The sequence below is a fragment of the Pristiophorus japonicus genome, chromosome 10, assembly GCF_044704955.1.
Source record: "Pristiophorus japonicus isolate sPriJap1 chromosome 10, sPriJap1.hap1, whole genome shotgun sequence".
NCBI classification, from domain to species: Eukaryota; Metazoa; Chordata; class Chondrichthyes; family Pristiophoridae; genus Pristiophorus; species Pristiophorus japonicus.
Window position 1 is genome coordinate 50,235,987 of NC_091986.1, and position 18,825 is coordinate 50,254,811.

An 18,825-nucleotide genomic window follows, 5' to 3' on the forward strand; every position below is an offset into this window, starting at 1 on the left:
CTCCATACTTAAGGTATTGTCTCTATATTTAAGGTACGGTCACTATATTTAAGGTGTTGTCTGTATATTTAAGGTGTTTTCTCTATATGTAAGGTGCTGTCTCTATATTTAATGCGCTGTCTCTGTATTTAATGTGCTGTCTCTATATTTAAGGATCTGTCGCTATATTTAAGGTACTGTCTCTATATTTAAGATGTGTATCTATATTTAACGTACTGTCTCTATATTTAACGTGCTATCCATATATTTAAGGTGTTGTCTCTATTTTTAAGCTGCTGCCTCTTGATTTAAGTATTATCTCTATAATTAAGATGTTGTCTCTATATTTAAGGGGGTGTCACTATATTTAAGCAGCTGTGTCGATATTTAAGGTGTTGTATCAATATTTAAGGTATTGTCTCTATATTTAATGTGCTGTCTCTATATTTAAGGTGCTGTCTCTATATTTAAGGTGCAGAAACTATCTCTGTGGTGTTGTCTCTATATTTAAGGTGTTGTCTCTATATTTAAGGTGTTATATCTATATTTAACGTACTGACTCTATATTTAAGGTGCTGTCTCTACATTTAAGGATCTGTCTCTATATTTAAGGTGCCATCCCTATATTTAAGGTGTTGCCTCTATATTTAATGTGCTGTCTCTATATTTAATGTGTTGTCTCCATATTTAATGTGTTGTCTCTATATTTATGGTGTTGTTTCTATATTTAAGGCGCTGTCACTATATTTAAGGCATCATCTCTATAGTTAAGGTGCTGAGTCTATATTTAAGGTTTTGTCTCTATATTTTAGGCACTTTCCCTATATTTAAGGTGCCGTCTCTCGATTGAAGGCGTTGTATCTATATTTAAGGTGCTGTGTCGACATTTAAGGTGTTGTATCAATATTTAAGTTGTTGGCTCTATATTTAAGGTGTTGTATCTATATTTAAAAAGCTGTCTCTGTATTTAAGGTGCTGTCTCTATATTTAAGGTGTTGTATGTATATTTAAGGTATTGCCTCTATCTTTAAGGTGCTTTCTCTATGTGTAAGGTGCTATATCTATATTTAAGGTGTTGTCCCTATATTTATGGTGCTGTCTCTATATTTAAGGTTTTGTTTCTATATTTAAGGTGCTGCCTCTATATTTATGGTAATGTATCGATATTTAAGGTGCTGTCTCTATATTTAAGGTGCTGCCTCTATATTTATGGTAATGTATCGATATTTAAGGTGCTCTCTCTATATTTAAGGAACTGTATCTGTATTTAAAGCGTCTCTATATTTAAGGTGTTGTCTCTATATTTAAGGTGTTGTCTCTATACTTATGGTGTTATCTGTATATTTAAAGTGCTGTTTATATTTTAAAGATGCTGCATCTATATTTAAGGTGTTGTCTCTATAGTTAACGTGCTGACTATATTTAAGGTGCTGTCTCTATATTTATGTTGTTGTCTCTATATTTTAGGCATTGTCTCGATGCTTAATGTTTTGTCTCTATATTTAAGCTGCTGTCTCTATATTTATGGTATTATCTCTATATTTAAGGTATTGTATCTAAATTTAAGGGGCTGCCTCTATATTTAAGCTTCTGTCTCTATATTTAAGGTGCTGTGTCTATATTTAAGGTATTTTCTAACAGGTTTTGTCTCAATATTTAAGGTGCTCTCTCTATATATAAGGTGCCGTGTCTATATTTAAGGTGTTGTCTCTATATTTAAGGTGTTGTCTCTAAACTTATGGTGTTATCTGTATATTTAAGGTGCTGTCTATATTTTAAAGATGCTGCATCTATATTTAAGGTGTTGTCTCTATAGTTAACGTGCTGACTATATTTAAGGTGCTGTCTCTATATTTATGGTATTATCTCTATATTTAAGGTATTGTATCTAAATTTAAGGGGCTGTCTCTATATTTAAGATTCTGTCTCTATATTTAAGGTGCTGTGTATTTATTTAAGCTGCTGTCTCTATATTTAAGGTATTTTCTATCAGGTTTTGTCTCAATATTTAAGGTGCTCTCTCTATATATAAGGTGCTGTCTATATATTTAAGGTGTTGTTTCCATATTTAACATGCTGTGTCTATATTTAATGTGGTGTCCCTATATTTAAGGCGCTATCTCGATATTTAAGGTGCCGTCTCTATATTTAAGGTGCTGTCACTACATTTAAGGTGCCGTGTCTATAGTTAAGGTGTTGTCTCTATATTTAAGGTATTTTCTATCAGGTTTTATGTCTATATTTAAAGTGTTGTCTCTATATTTAAGGTGCTGTCTCTATATTTAATGCTGTCTCTATATTTAAGGTGTTATCTGTATATTTAAGGATCTGTCTCTATATTTAATGTGCTGTCTCTATATTTAAGTTGATGGCTCTATACCTATGTTGTCTCTGTATTTAAGGTTCTGTCTCTACATTACGGTGCTGTCTCTATATTTAAGGTGCTGTCTCTATATTTAAGGTGATGGCTCTATATCTATGTTGTCTCTGTATTTAAGGTGCTGCCTCTATATTTAAGGTGCATTCTCTATATTTAACGTGCTGTCTCTATATTTAAGGTTTTGTCTCTATATTTAATGTGCTGTCTCTATATTAAAGTGCTGTCTCTATATTTGAAGTGTTGCCCCGATATTTATGGTGTTGTATCTATATTTACGGTTTTGTCTCTATATTTAAGGTGCTGTCTCTAAAGTTAAGGCGTTGTCTCTACATTTAAGGTGGTGTCTCTATATTTGAAGTGTTGTATGTACATTTAAGGTGCTGCCTCTATCTTCAAGGTGCTGTCTCTATGTGTAAGATGGTGTATCGATATTTATGCTGTTGTCTCTATATTTAAGGATCTGTCTCTATATTGAAGGTGCTGTCTCTAAAGTTAAGGTGCTGTCTCTACATTTAAGGTGCTGTCTCTATATTGAAGGTGTTGTATGTATAGTTAAGGTGCTGCCTCTATCTTCAAGGTGCTGTCTCTATGTGTAAGATGCTGTATCTATATTTAAGGTGCTGTCTCTATATTTATGGTGCTGTGTGTATATTTAAGGTTTAATCTCTATATTTAAGATGCTGGCTCTATATTTATGGTAATGTATCTATATTTAAAGTGGGGTCTCTATATTTAAGGATCTGTCTCTATATTGAAGGTGCTGCCTCTATATTTAAGGTGTTGTCTCTATATTTAATGTGCTGTCTCTATATTTAATGTGTTGTCTCCATACTTAAGGTATTGTCTCTATATTTAAGGTACGGTCACTATATTTAAGGTGTTGTCTCTATATTTAAGATGTGTATCTATATTTAACGTACTGTCTCTATATTTAATGTGCTATCCATATATTTAAGGTGTTGTCTCTATATTTAAGCTACTGCCTCTTGATTTAAGTATTATCTCTATAATTAAGATGTTGTCTCTATATTTAAGGGGGTGTCTCTATATTTAAGCAGCTGTGTCGATATTTAAGGTGTTGTATCAATATTTAAGGTATTGTCTCTATATTTAATGTGCTGTCTGTATGTTTAATGTGCTGTCTCTATATTTATGGTGCTGTATCTATATTTAATGTTCTGTCTCTACATTTAAGGATCTGTCTCTATATTTAAGGTGTTGTCTCTATATTTAAGGTGTTGTATCTATATTTAACGTACTGACTCTATATTTAAGGTGCTGTCTCTATATTTATGTTGCTGTATCTATATTTAAGGTGCTGTCTCTACATTTAAGGATCTGTCTCTATATTTAAGGTGCTTACCCTATATTTAAGGTGTTGTCTCTATATTTAATGTGCTGTCTCTATATTTAATGTGTTGTCTCCATATTTAATGTGTTGTTTCTATATTTAAGGCGCTGTCACTATATTTAAGGCGTCATCTCTATATTTAAGGTGCTGTCTCTATATTTTTGATGTTGTATCTATATTTAAGGTGCTGAGTCTATATTTAAGGTTTTGTCTCTATATTTTAGGCACTTTCTCTATATTTAAGGTGCCGTCTCTCGATTGAAGGCGTTGTCTCTATATTTAAGGTGCTGTGTCGACATTTAAGGTGTTGTATCAATATTTAAGTTGTTGGCTCTATATTTAAGGTGTTGTATCTATATTTAAAAAGCTGTCTCTGTATTTAATGTGCTGTCTCTATATTAAAGTGCTGTCTCTATATTTGAGGTGTTGCCCCGATATTTATGGTGTTGTATCTATATTTACGGTTTTGTCTCTATATTTAAGGTGCTGTCTCTAAAGTTAAGGCGTTGTCTCTACATTTAAGGTGGTGTCTCTATATTTGAAGTGTTGTATGTACATTTAAGGTGCTGCCTCTATCTTCAAGGTGCTGTCTCTATGTGTAAGATGGTGTATCGATATTTATGCTGTTGTCTCTATATTTAAGGATCTGTCTCTATATTGAAGGTGCTGTCTCTATATTTAAGGTGCTGTCTCTAAAGTTAAGGTGCTGTCTCTAAAGTTAAGGTGCTGTCTCTACATTTAAGGTGCTGTCTCTACATTTAAGGTGCTGTCTCTATATTGAAGGTGTTGTATGTATAGTTAAGGTGCTGCCTCTATCTTCAAGGTGCTGTCTCTATGTGTAAGATGCTGTATCTATATTTAAGGTGCTGTCTCTATATTTATGGTGCTGTGTGTATATTTAAGGTTTAATCTCTATATTTAAGATGCTGGCTCTATATTTATGGTAATGTATCTATATTTAAAGTGGGGTCTCTATATTTAAGGATCTGTCTCTATATTGAAGGTGCTGCCTCTATATTTAAGGTGTTGTCTCTATATTTAATGTGCTGTCTCTATATTTAATGTGTTGTCTCCATACTTAAGGTATTGTCTCTATATTTAAGGTACGGTCACTATATTTAAGGTGTTTTCTCTATATGTAAGGTGCTGTCTCTATATTTAATGCGCTGTCTCTGTATTTAATGTGCTGTCTCTATATTTAAGGATCTGTCGCTATATTTAAGGTATTGTCTCTATATTTAAGATGTGTATCTATATTTAACGTACTGTCTCTATATTTAACGTGCTATCCATATATTTAAGGTGTTGTCTCTATATTTAAGCTGCTGCCTCTTGATTTAAGTATTATCTCTATAATTAAGATGTTGTCTCTATATTTAAGGGGGTGTCTCTATATTTAAGCAGCTGTGTCGATATTTAAGGTGTTGTATCAATATTTAAGGTATTGTCTCTATATTTAATGTGCTGTCTGTATGTTTAAGGTGCTGTCTCTATATTTATGGTGCTGTATCTATATTTAATGTTCTGTCTCTACATTTAAGGATCTGTCTCTATATTTAAGGTGTTGTCTCTATATTTAAGGTGTTGTATCTATATTTAACGTACTGACTCTATATTTAAGGTGCTGTCTCTATATTTATGTTGCTGTATCTATATTTAAGGTGCTGTCTCTACATTTAAGGATCTGTCTCTATATTTAAGGTGCTTACCCTATATTTAAGGTGTTGTCTCTATATTTAATGTGCTGTCTCTATATTTAATGTGTTGTCTCCATATTTAATGTGTTGTTTCTATATTTAAGGCGCTGTCACTATATTTAAGGCGTCATCTCTATATTTAAGGTGCTGTCTCTATATTTTTGATGTTGTATCTATATTTAAGGTGCTGAGTCTATATTTAAGGTTTTGTCTCTATATTTTAGGCACTTTCTCTATATTTAAGGTGCCGTCTCTCGATTGAAGGCGTTGTCTCTATATTTAAGGTGCTGTGTCGACATTTAAGGTGTTGTATCAATATTTAAGTTGTTGGCTCTATATTTAAGGTGTTGTATCTATATTTAAAAAGCTGTCTCTGTATTTAAGGTGCTGTCTCTATATTTATGGTGCTATATCTATATTTAAGGTGCTGGCTCTACATTTAAGGTGCTGTCTCTATATTTAAGGTGTTGTATGTATATTTAAGGTGTTGCCTCTATCTTTAAGGTGCTTTCTCTATGTGTAAGGTGCTATATCTATATTTAAGGTGTTGTCCCTATATTTATGGTGCTGTCTCTATATTTATGGTTTTGTTTCTATATTTAAGGTGCTGCCTCTATATTTATGGTAATGTATCGATATTTAAGGTGCTGTCTCTATATTTAAGGATCTGTATCTATATTTAAGGCGTTGTCTCTATATTTAAGGTGTTGTCTCTATATTTAAGGTGCTAACTCTATATTTAAGATGCGGTCACTATATTTAAGTTGTTGCCTTTATATTTAAGGTGCGGTCACTATATTTAAGGTGCTGTTTCTATATTTAAGGTGCGGTCACTATATTTAAGGTGTTGTCACTATATTTAAGGTGTTGTCTCTATAGTTAAGGTGTTGTCACTATATTTAAGGCGTTGTCTCAATATTCAAGGTGTTGTCTCTATACTTAAGGCATTGATTCTATATTTAAGGTGCTATCTCTATACTTTTGATGTTGTATCTATATTTAAGTTGCTGTCTCTATATTTAAGGTGATGTCTCTATATTTAAGGTGCTGTATCTCTATTTAAGTTGCCTCTATATTTAAGCTGTTGTCTCTATAGTTAAGGTGTTGTCTGTATATTTAAGCTGCTGTCTCTATACTTAGGGGTTGTCTCTCTATTTAAAGTGCTGCCTCTATATTTATGTTGCTGTATCTACATTTAAGGATCTATCTCTAATTTAAGGTGCGGTCACTATATTTAAGGCGTCATCTCTATATTTAAGGTGCTGTCTCTATATTTAATGTGTTCTCTCTATAGTTAAGGTGTTGTCACTCTATTTAAGGTGCTGTCTCTATATTTAAGGTGCTGTCTCTGTATTTAAGGCGCTGACTCTATATTTAAGCTGATATCTCTATATTTTTGATGTTGTATCTATATTTAAGTTGCTGTCTCTATATTTAAGGTTTTGTATCTATAAGTAAAGTGATGACTCTATATATAAGGTGCTGTCTCTCGATTGAAGGCGTTGTCTCTATATTTAAGGTGTTGTCTCTATATTTAAGGTGTTGTCTCTATACTTCAGATATTGTCTCTATATTTAAGCTGCTGCCTCTTTATTTAGGGTATTATCTCTATATTAAGGTGTTGTCTCTATATTTAAGGGGGTGTCTCTATATTTAAGGTGCTGCCTCTATATTTATGTTGCTGTATCTATATTTAAAGTGCTGTCTCTACATTTAAGGATCTGTCTCTAATTTAAGGTGCGGTCACTATATTTAAGGCGTCATCTCTTTATTTAAGGTGCTGTCTCTATATTTAAGATGTTGTCTCTATAGTTAAGGTGCTGTCACTCTATTTAAGGTGCTGTCTCTATATTTAAGGTGTTGTCTCTGTTTTAAGGCGCTGACCCTATATTTGAGATGATATCTCTATATTTTTGATGTTGTATCTATATTTAAGTTGCTGTCTCTATATTTAAGGTTTTGTATCTATAAGTAAAGTGATGACTCTATATTTAAGGTGCTGTCTCTCGATTGAAGGCGTTGTCTCTATATTTAAGGTGTTGTCTCTATACTTCAGATGATGTCTCTATTTTAAGCTGCTGCCTCTTTATTTAGGGTATTATCTCTATATTAAGGTGTTGTCTCTATATTTAAGGAGGTGTCTCTATATTTAAGGTGCTGTCTATATATGTAAGATGTTGTCTCTATATTTAAGGTGATTCTATATTTAAGGTGCTGTCTCTATATTTAAGGTGCTGTATCTATATTTAAGGTGCTGTCTCTATGTTTAAGGATTTGTCTGTATATTTAAGGTGCTGTCCCTATATTTAAGGTTTTGTATCTATATTTAAGATGCTGCCTCTATATTTATGGTAATGTATCAATATTTAAGGTGCTGTCTCTGTATTTAAGGGTCTGTATCTATATTTAAGGCATCATCTCTATATTTAAGGTGCTGTCTCTATATTTAAGGTGCTGTCTCTATATTTAAGGTGCTGTCTCTGTATTTAAGGCGCTGACTCTATATTTAAGATGCTATCTCTATATTTTTGATGTTGTATCTATATTTAAGGTGCTGTCTCTATAGTTAAGGTTTTGTATCTATAAGTAAGGTGATGACTCTATATTTAAGGTGTTGCCTCTATATTTAAGCTGTTGTCTCTATAGTTAAGGTATTGTCTGTATATTTAAGCTGCTGTCTCTATATTTAAAGTGTTGTCTCTATACTTCAGATGTTGTCTCTATATTTAAGCTGCTCCCTCTTTATTTACGGTATTATCTTTATATTAAGGTGTTGTCTCTATATTTAAGGGAGTGCCTCTATATTTAAGGTGCTGTCTATATATGTAAGATGTTGTCTCTATATTTAAGGTGATTCTATATTTATGGTGCTGTCTCTGTATTTAAGGGTCTGTATCTATATTTAAGGCGTCATCTCTATATTTAAGGTGCTGTCTCTTTATTTAAGGTGCTGTCTCTGTATTTAAGGCGCTGACTCTATATTTAAGATGCTATCTCTATATTTTTGATGTTGTATCTATATTTAAGTTGCTGTCTCTATATTTAAGGTTTTGTATCTATATTTAAGGTATTGTCTCTATATTTAAGGTGTTGCCTCTATATTTAAGCTGTTGTCTCGATAGTTAAGGTATTGTCTGTATATTTAAGCTGCTGTCTCTATATTTAAGGTGTTGTCTCTATACTTCAGATGTTCTCTCTATATTTAAGGTGCTGCCTCTATATTTATGGTAATGTATCAATATTTAAGGTGCTGTCTCTGTATTTAAGGGTCTGTATCTATATTTAAGGCGTTGTCTCTATATTAAAGGTGTTGACTCTATATTTAACATGCTATCTATTTATTTTTGGTGTTGCATCTATATTTAAGATGCTGATTCTATATTTAAGGTTTTTTCTCTATATTTTAGGCACTTTCTCTATATTTAAGTTGCTGTATCTATATTTAAGTTGATGTCTCTCTTTAAAATGCTGCCTCTCTATTTAAGGCGTTGTCTCTATAGTTAGGGTGTTGTCTGTACATTTAAGGTGCTGTCTCTATATTTAATGTGCTGTCTCGATATTTAATGTGTTGTCTCCATATTTAATGTGTTGTCTCTATATTTAAGGTGTTGCCTCTATATTTAAGGTGCAGTCACTATATTTAAGGTGTTGTATCTATATTTAAGGTGCTGTCTCTATAGTTAAGGTGTTGTCGTTATAGTTAAGGTGCTGTCACTGTATTTAACGTGCTATCTCTATATTTAAGGTGTGTGTCTATATTTAAGGCGTTGTCTCAATATTCAAGGTGCTATCTCTATATTTTTGGTGTTATATCTATATTTGAGTTGCTGTCTCTCTATTTTTAGGTGATGTCTCTATATTTAAGATGCTGTCTCTCTATTTAAGGCGTCTCTATTTTTAAGGTATTGTCTCTATATTTAAGGTGTTGTCTCTATACCAGGTGTTGTCTCTATATTTAAGCTGCTGCCTCTTTATTTAAGGTATTATCTCTATATTGCTTGAAACTATCATTAAGGAAGAATTAGCGGGACATCGCAATATGGATTCATGATAGGGAAATCATGTTTAACTAATTTACTGGAATTCTTTGAGGATATAACGAGCATGGTGGATAGAGGTGTACCGATAGATGTGGCATATTTAGATTTCCAAAAGGCATTCGATAAGATGCCACACAAAAGGTTACTGCAGAAGATAAAGGTACACGGAGCCAGAGGAAATGTATTAGCATGGATAGAGAATTGGCTGGCTAACAGAAAGCAGAGAGTCGGGATAAATGGGTCATTTTCGGGTTGGAAATCGGTGGTTAGTGGTGTGCCACAGGGATCGGTGCTGGGACCACAACTGTTTAGAATATACATAGATGACCTGGAGAAGGGACAAAGTGTAGTGTAACAAAATTTGCAGATGACACAAAGATTAGTGGGAAAGCGGGTTGTGTAGACGACACAGAGAGGCTGCAAAGAGATTTAGATAGGTTAAGCGAATGGGCTAAGGTTTGGCATTTGGAATACAGTAAAAGGGAATATTATTTGAATGGGGAGAAATTACAACATGCTGTGGTGCAGAGGGACCTGGGGGTCCTTGTGCATGAAACTCTTTTGAGTGAATCCCAAAAAGTTAGTTTGCAGGTGCAGGAGGTAATCAGGAAGACGAATGGAATGTTGGCCTTCATTGTGAGAGGGATGGAGTACAAAAGCAGGGAGGTCCTGCTGCAACTGTACAGAGTATTGGTGAGGCCGCACCTGGAGTACTGCGTGCAGTTTTGGTCACCTTACTTAAGGAAGGATATACTAGCTTTGTAGGGGGTACAGAGACGATTCACTAGGCTGATTCCGGAGATGAGGGGTTTACCTTATGATGATAGATTGAGTAGACTGGGTCTTTACTCGTTGGAGTTCAGAAGGATGCGGGTTGATCTTATAGAAACATTTAAAATAATGAAAGGGATAGACAAGATAGAGGCAGAGAGGTTGTTTCCACTGGTCGGGGAGACTAGAACGAGGGGGCACAGCCTCAAAATATGGGGGAGCCAATTTAAAACCGAGTTGAGAAGGAATTTCTTCTCCCAGAGGGTTGTGAATCTGTGGAATTCTCTGCCCAAGGAAGCAGTTGAGGCTAGCTCATTGAATGTATTCAAATCACAGATAGATAGATTTTTAACCAATAAGGGAATTAAGGGTTATGGGGAGTGGGCGGGTAAGTGGAGTTGAGTCCACGGCCAGATCAGCCATGATCTTGTTGAATGGCGGAGCAGGCTTGAGGAGCTAGATGGCCTACTCCTGTTCCTAATTCTTATGCTCTTATGTTCTTATGTTCTTAAGGTACTGTCTCTATATTTAAGATGTTGTCTCTATATTTAAGATGCTCGCTCTATATTTAAGGTGTTGTCTCTTTATTTAAGGTGCTGGCTCTATATTATAGGCGCTGTCTCTATATTTATGGTGTTGTATCTATATTTAAGGTGCTGTTTCTATTTTTAAGGTATTGTCTCCATATTTAAGGTGCTGTCTCTATATTTAAGGTGTTGTCTCTATATTTACAGTTCCGTCCATATATTTAAGGAGCTGTCTCTATATTTATAGTGTTATCTCTATATTTAAGGTGTTGTATCTATATTTAAGGTTCTGTTTCCATATTTAAGGTGTTGCCTCTATATTTAAGGTGCTGTATCTATATTTAAGGTTTTGTCTGTCTATTTAAAGTGCTGGCTCTATATTTAAGGTGCTGTCTCTATATTTAAGGTGTTGTTTCTATATTTAATATGTTGTCTCTATATTTAAGGTGCTGTCTCTATATTTAAGTTGCTGTTTCTGTATTTATGGTGTTGTATCTCTATGTAAGGTGTTGTATCTATATTTAAGGTGCTGTCTCTATATTTAAGGTGACGTCTCTATATTTAAGATGTTGTCCCTATATTTAAGTTATTGTCTCTATAGTTAAGGTGCTGTCTCTATACTTAACGTGAAGGCTCTATATTTAAGGTACTGTCTCTATATTTAAGGTGCTGTCTCTATATTTAAGGTGCTGTCTCTATATTTAAGGTTTTGTCTCTACATGTAAGGTGCTGGTCTCTATATAGAAGGTGCTGTCACTATATTAAGGTCTTGTTGCTACATTTAAGTTGTTATATCAATATTTAAGGTGCTGGTTCTCTATTTAAGTTTTTGTCTCTATATTTAAGCTGCTGTCTCTATATTTAAGGTATTATCTCTATATTTAAGGTGTTGTCTCTATACTTAAGAGTTTGACTCTACATATAAGATTCTGCCTCTATATTTAAGGTGCTGTGTCTATATTTCAGCTGCTGTCTCTATATTTAAGGTATTTTTTATATTTAATATGATGTCTGTATATTTAACGTGCTGTCTTTATATATAAGGTGCTGTCTATATACTTAACGTGTTGTCTCTATATTTAAGGTGCTGTCTCCATATTTAAGATGTTTATCTATAGTTAAGGTGCTGTTTCTATATTTAAGATCTTGTCTCTATAGTTAAGTTGCTGTCTCTATATTTAAAGTGTGGTCTCTATAGTTAAGGGGCTGTCTCTATATTTAAGGTGTTGTCTCTCTATTTAAGGATGTTGTCTCTATCTTTAAGGTGGTGTTTCTTTACTTAAGGTGCTGTATCTATATTTAAGGCATTGTCTTTCTATTTAAGGTATTGTCTTTATTTTTAAGGTGTTGTCTCTATATTTAAGGTGCTGGCTCTATATTTAAGATGTTGTCACTATATTTAAGGTGTTGTCTCTATATTTAAGGTGCTGGCTCTATATTTAAGATGTTGTATCTATAGTTAAGGTGCTGTCTCTATATTTATGGTGCCATCTCTATATTTAAGATGGTGTCTCTATATTTAAGGTACTGTCTCTATATTTAACGTGCTGTCTCTATATTTAAGATGTTGTCTCTATATTTAAGGTACTGTCTCTATATTTAACGTGCTGTCTCTATATTTATGGTGTTGTATCTATATTTAAAGTATTGTCTCTCTATTTAAGGTGCTCTCTTTATATTTAAGATATTGTCTATATTTGAGGTGCTGAATCTATATTTAAGGTGTTGTCTCTATATTTAAGCTGCTGTCTCTATACTTAAGGTCCGCGTTGCGGAATTGGAGCTGAGGGTGCATTCACTCTGGAGCATCCACGAGAATGACGTGAGTGCACGTGTAGCGAGTTGGTCTTACCGCAGGTGAAGGGTCCACAGCCAGATAGGGAATGGAAGGCCAGCAGGAAGAGCAGTGCAAGGAAGGTAGTGCAGGGGTCCCCTGCGGTCATCCCCCTGCAAAACAGATGCACCGCTTTGAGTACTGTTGAGGGGGATGACTCATCAGGGGAGGGCAGCAGTAGCCAAGTTCATGGCACCGTGGCTGGCTCTGCTGCACATGAGGGCAGGAAAAAGAGTGGGAGAGCGATAGTGATAGGGGATTCAATTGTAAGGGGAATAGATAGGCGTTTCTGCGGCCGCAACCGAGACTCCAGGATGGTATGTTGGCTCCCTTATGCAAGGGTCAAGGATGTCTCGGAGCTGGTGCAGGACATTCTGAAAATGGAGGGTGAACAGCCAGTTATCGTGGTGCACATTGGTACCAATGATATAGGTAAAAAAAGGGATGAGGTCCTCCGAGACGAATTTAAGGAGTTAGGAGCTAGATTAAAATGTAGGACCTCAAAAGTAGTAATCTCAGGATTGCTACCAGTGCCATGTGCTAGTCAGAGTAGGAATCGCAGGATAGCTCAGATGAATATGTGGCTTGAGCAGTGGTGCAGCAGGGAGGGATTCAAATTCCTGGGGCATTGGAACCGGTTCTGGGGGAGGTGGGACCAGTATAAACTAATATGGCAGGGGAATGGGAACCAATGCAGGGAGATAGAGGGAAACAAAATGGAGACAGAAGCAAAAGACAGAAAGGAGATGAGTAAAAGTGGAGGGCAGAGAAACCCAAGGCAAAAAATAAAAAGGGCCACTGTACAACAAAATTCTAAGGGTCAAAGTGTAATAAAAAGGCAAGCATGAAAGCTCGGTGCCTCAATGCGAGGAGTATTCAGAATGCAGGAGAGGGCTCTGAGCTAGTTAGAGTGGGTGAGAGCTCAGATGAACAGGACCCCAAGAAAGAATGCAAAAGGCAGGAGGCAACAGAGCAGAGTAGCACTGGGGTAAGGTAGGGACAATATGTATGAATATAAAGGGTTGCAGGAGGGGTCAAAACTAAAAATTATGGTTTAAAAACTAGTATTAAAACACTCTACCTAAACGCACGCAGCATTCGCAATAAAGTAAATGAGTTGACGGCACAAATCATTACAAATGGATATGAGTTGGTGGCCATTACAGAAACGTGGCTTCAGGGTGGCCAAGACTGGGAATTAAACATACAGGGCTATCTGAGAATTTGGAAAGATAGACAAGAAGGAGGTGGGGTAGCTCTGTTAATAAAGGATGTTATCAGGGCAGTTGTGAGAGACGCTATTGGCTCTAATGAACAAAATGTTGAATCATTGTGGGTGGAGATTAGAGATAATAAGGGGAAAAAGTCACTGGTGGGCATAATTTATAGGCCCCCAAATAATAACTTCACGGTGGGGCGGACAATAATCAAGGGAATGTGAAAAAGGAACGGCAGTAATCATGGGGGATTTTAACCTACGTATCGATTGGTCAAATCAAATTGCACGGGGTAGCCTTGAGGAGGAATTCATAGAATGCATACGGGATTGTTTCTTAGAACAGTATGTTACAGAACCTACAAGGGAACAAGCTATCTTAGATCTGGTCCTGTATAATGAGACAGGAATAATAAACGATCTCCTCGTAAAAGATCCTCTCGGAATGAGTGATCACAGTATGGTTGAATTTGTAATACAGATTGAGGGTGAGGAAGTAGTGTCTCAAACGAGCGGACTATGCTTAAACAAAGGGGACTTCAGTGGGATGAGGGCAGAGTTGGCTAAAGTAGACTGGAAACACAGACTAAACACAGACTAAAGGAACAGTGGAGGACTTTTAAGGAGCTCTTTCATAGTGCTCAACAAAAATATATTCCAGTGAAAAAGAAGGGCAGTAAGAGAAGGGATAACCAGCCGTAGATAAAGAAGAAAATAAAGGAGAATATCAAATTAAAAACCAATGCGTATAAGGTGACCAAGGTTAGTGGGAAACGAGAAGATTGGGAAAATTTTAAACGACAGCAAAGAATGACTAAGAAAGCAATAAAGAAAGGAAAGATAGATTACGAAAGTAAACTTGCACAAAACATAAAAACAGATAGTAAAAGCTTTTACCGATATATAAAACGGAAAAGAGTGACTAAAGTAAATGTTGGTCCCTTAGAAGATGAGAAGGGAGATTTAATAATGGGAAATGTGGAAATGGCTGAGACCTTAAACAATTATTTTGCTTCGGTCTTCACAGTGGAAGACACAAAAAACATGCCAAAAATTGCTGGTCACGGGAATATGGGAAGGGAGGACCTTGAGATAATCACTATCACTAGTGGGGTGGTGCTGGACAGGCTAATGGGACTCAAGGTAGATAAGTCCCCTGGTCCTGATAAAATGCATCCCAGGGTATTAAAAGAGATGGTGAAAGTTATAGCAGATGCATTCGTTATAATCTACCAAAATTCTCTGAACTCTGGGGAGGTACCAGCGGATTGGAAAGCAGCTAATGTAATGCCTCTGTTTAAAAAAGGGGGCAGACAAAAGGCAGGTAACTATCGGCCAGTTAGTTTAACATCTCTCGTGGGGAAAATGCTTGAAGCTATCATTAAGGAAGAAATAGCGGGACATCTAGATAGGAATAGTGCAATCAAGCAGACGCAACATGGATTCATGAAGGGGAAATCATGATTAACTAATTTATTGGAATTCTTTGAGGATATAACGAGCATGGTGGATAGAGGTGTACCGATGGATGTGGTGTATTTAGATTTCCAAAAGGCATTCGATAAGATGCCACACAAAAGGTTACTGCAGAAGATAAAGGTACACGGAGCCAGAGGAAATGTATTAGCATGGATCGAGAATTGGCTGGCTAACAGAAAGCAGAGAGTCGGGATAAATGGGTCCTTTTCGGGTTGGAAATCGATGGTTAGTGGTGTGCCACAGGGATCGGTGCTGGGACCACAACTGTTTAGAATATACATAGATGACCTGGAAGAAGGGCAGAGTGTAGTGTAACAAAATTTGCAGATGACACAAAGATTAGTGGGAAAGTGGGTTGTGTGGAGGACACAGATTGGCTGCAAAGAGATTTAGATACGTTAAGCGAATGGGCTAAGGTTTGGCAGATGGAATACAATGTCGGAAAATGTGAGGTCATCCACCTTGGGAAAAATAACAGTAAAAGGGAATATTATTTGAATGGGGAGAAATTACAACATGCTGCGTTGCAGAGGGACCTGGGGGTCCTTGTGCATGAATCCCAAAAAGTTAGTTTGCAGGTGCAGCAGGTAATCAGGAAGGCGAATGGAATGTTGGCCTTCATTGCGAGAGGGATGGAGTACAAAAGCAGGGAGGTCCTGCTGCAACTGTACAGGGTATTGGTGAGGCCGCACCTGGAGTACTGCGTGCAGTTTTGGTCACCTTACTTAAGGAAGGATATACTAGCTTTGTAGGGGGTACAGAGACGATTCACTAGGCTGATTCCGGAGATGAGGGGGTTACCTTATGATGATAGATTGAGTAGACTGGGTCTTTACTCGTTGGAGTTCAGAAGGATGCGGGGTGATCTTTTCGAAACATTTAAAATAATGAAAGGGATGGACAAGATAGAGGCAGAGAGGTTGTTTCCACTGGTCGGGGAGACTAGAACTAGGGGGCACAGCCTCAAAATATGGGGGAGCTAATTTAAAACCGAGTTGAGAAGCAATTTCTTCTCCCAGAGGGTTGTGAATCTGTGGAATTCTCTGCCCAAGGAAGCAGTTGAAGCTAGCTCATTGAATGTATTCAAATCACAGATAGATAGATTTTTAACCAATAAGGGAATTAAGGGTTATGGGGAGTGGGCGGGTAAGTGGAGCTGAGTCCACGGCCAGATCAGCCATGATCTTGTTGAATGGTGGAGCAGGCTCGAGGGGCTAGATGGCCTACTCCTGTTCCTAATTCTTATGCTCTTATGTTCTTATGTTCTTCAGGTGCTGTCTCTATATTTAAGGTGATGTCTCTCTATTTAAGCTGCTGTATCTACATTTAAGGTGTCTCTATATTTAAGGTGTTGTCCCTATATTTAAGGTGTTATCCCTACACTTAAGGTTTTGGCTCTATATTTAAGCTGCTGTCTCTATATTTAATGTATTATCTCTATAGTTAAAGTGTTGTCTCTATCTTCAAGTGTTTGTTTCTATATGTAAGATTCTGTCTCTATATCTAAGGTGCTGTGTCTATATTTGAGCTGCTGTCTCTATATTTAAGATATTTTTTATATTTAATGTGATGTCTGTATATTTAAGGTACTGTCTCTATATATAAGGTGCTGTCTATATATTTAACGTGTTGTCTCTATATTTAAGGTGCTGCCTCTATATTTAAGTTGTTTATCTATAGTTGAGGTGCTGTTTCTATATTTAAGGTCTTGTCTCTATAGTTAAGTTGCTGTCTCTATATTTAAGGTGCTGTCTCTGTATTAAAGGTGCTGTCTCTACTTCTAAGGTGCTGTCTCTATATCTATGGTGTTGTATCTATATTTAAGATGCTGTCTCTATATTTAAGATGCTGTCTCTATATTTAAGGTGCTGGCTCTATATTTAAGGATCTGTCTCTATATTTAAGATGTGGTATCAATATTTAAGGTGTTGTCTCTATTTAAGGTGTTGTATCTATACTTAGGTGGTGTCTCTATTTTTAAGATGTTGTCTATATTTAAGGTGCTGTCTCTACCTTTAAGGTGCTATCTCTATATTTAAGGAGTTGTATCTATATTTAAGGTGCTGTCTCTATATTTAAGGTATCGTTTCTATTTTTAAGGTGTTGTCTCTGTATTTAAGGTATGGTCACTATATCTAAGGTGCTATCTCTATATTGATGGTGTTGTATCTATATTTAAGGTGTTGTCTCTATATTTAAGGTGCTGTCTCTGTATTTCAGGTGCTTTCTCTATATTTAATGTGTTGTATCTATATTTTAGTTGCTGTCTCTATATTTAAGGATCTGTCAATATATGTAAGGCGTGGTATCAATATTTAAGGTGTTGTCTCTATTTAAGGTGTTGTATCTATATTTAGGTGGTGTCTCTATTTTTAAGATGTTGTCTATATTTAAGGTAATGTCTCTACCTTTCAGGTGCTGTCTCTATATTTAAGGTGTTGTATCTATATTTAAGGTGCTGTCACTATCTTTAAGGTACTGTCTCTATGTTTAAGATGCTGTATCTATATTTAAGGTGTTGTCTCTATATTTAAGGATCAGTCTCTATATTTAAGGTTTTGTCTCTATAGTTAAGGTGCTGTCTCTATATTTAAGGATCAGTCTCTATATTTAAGGTTTTGTCTCTATATTTAAGGTGCTGTCTCTATATTTAAGGTGATGTATCTATATTTAAGTTGCTTTCCCGATATTTAAAATGCTGTCTCTATATTTAAAGTTTTGTCTCTATATTTAAGGTGCTGTCTCTATACTAAGGTGATGTATCTGCATTTAAGGTGTGTCTATTTTTGAGGTGCTGTCTCTATATTCAACTGCTGTCTCTATATGTAAGGTGTTGTCTCTATATTTAAGTTGCTGTCTCTATATTTAAGGTACTGACTATCTTTAAGGTGCTGTATATATATCTATGGTGTTGTATCTACCTTTAAGGTACTGTCTCTATATTTAAGGTGCTGGCTCCATATTTAAAGTGATGGCTCTATATTTAATGCGATGTCCCTATATTTATGTTCTGGCTCTATATTTAAGGTGCTATCTCTATATTTAAGATGTTGTATCTATATTTAAGGTGCTGTCTGTGTATTTAAGTGTTGTCTCCATATTTAAGGTGCTGTCTCTATATTAAAGGATCAGTCTCTATATTTAAGGTTTTGTTTCTATAGTTAAGTTGCTGACTCTATATTTAAGGTACTGACTCTATATTTAAGGTGCTGTATATATATCTCTGGTGTTGTATCTACCTTTAAGGTACTGTCTCTATATTTAAGGTGATGTATCTATATTTAAGTTGCTTTCCCTATATTTAAAATGCTCCCTCTATATTTAAAGTGCTGTCTCTATATTTAATGTGTTGAAGCTTCATTTAAGCAGTTGTCTCTACATTTAAGGTTTTGTCTCTATATTTAATGTATTGCCTCTATATTTATGGTGATGTGTGTATATTTAAGGTGATGTATCTACATTTAAGGTGTTGTCTCCATATTTGAGGCGCTGTCTCTATATTTAAGGTGCTGTATCTATATTTAAGGTGTTGTCTCTAAACTTAAAGTTTT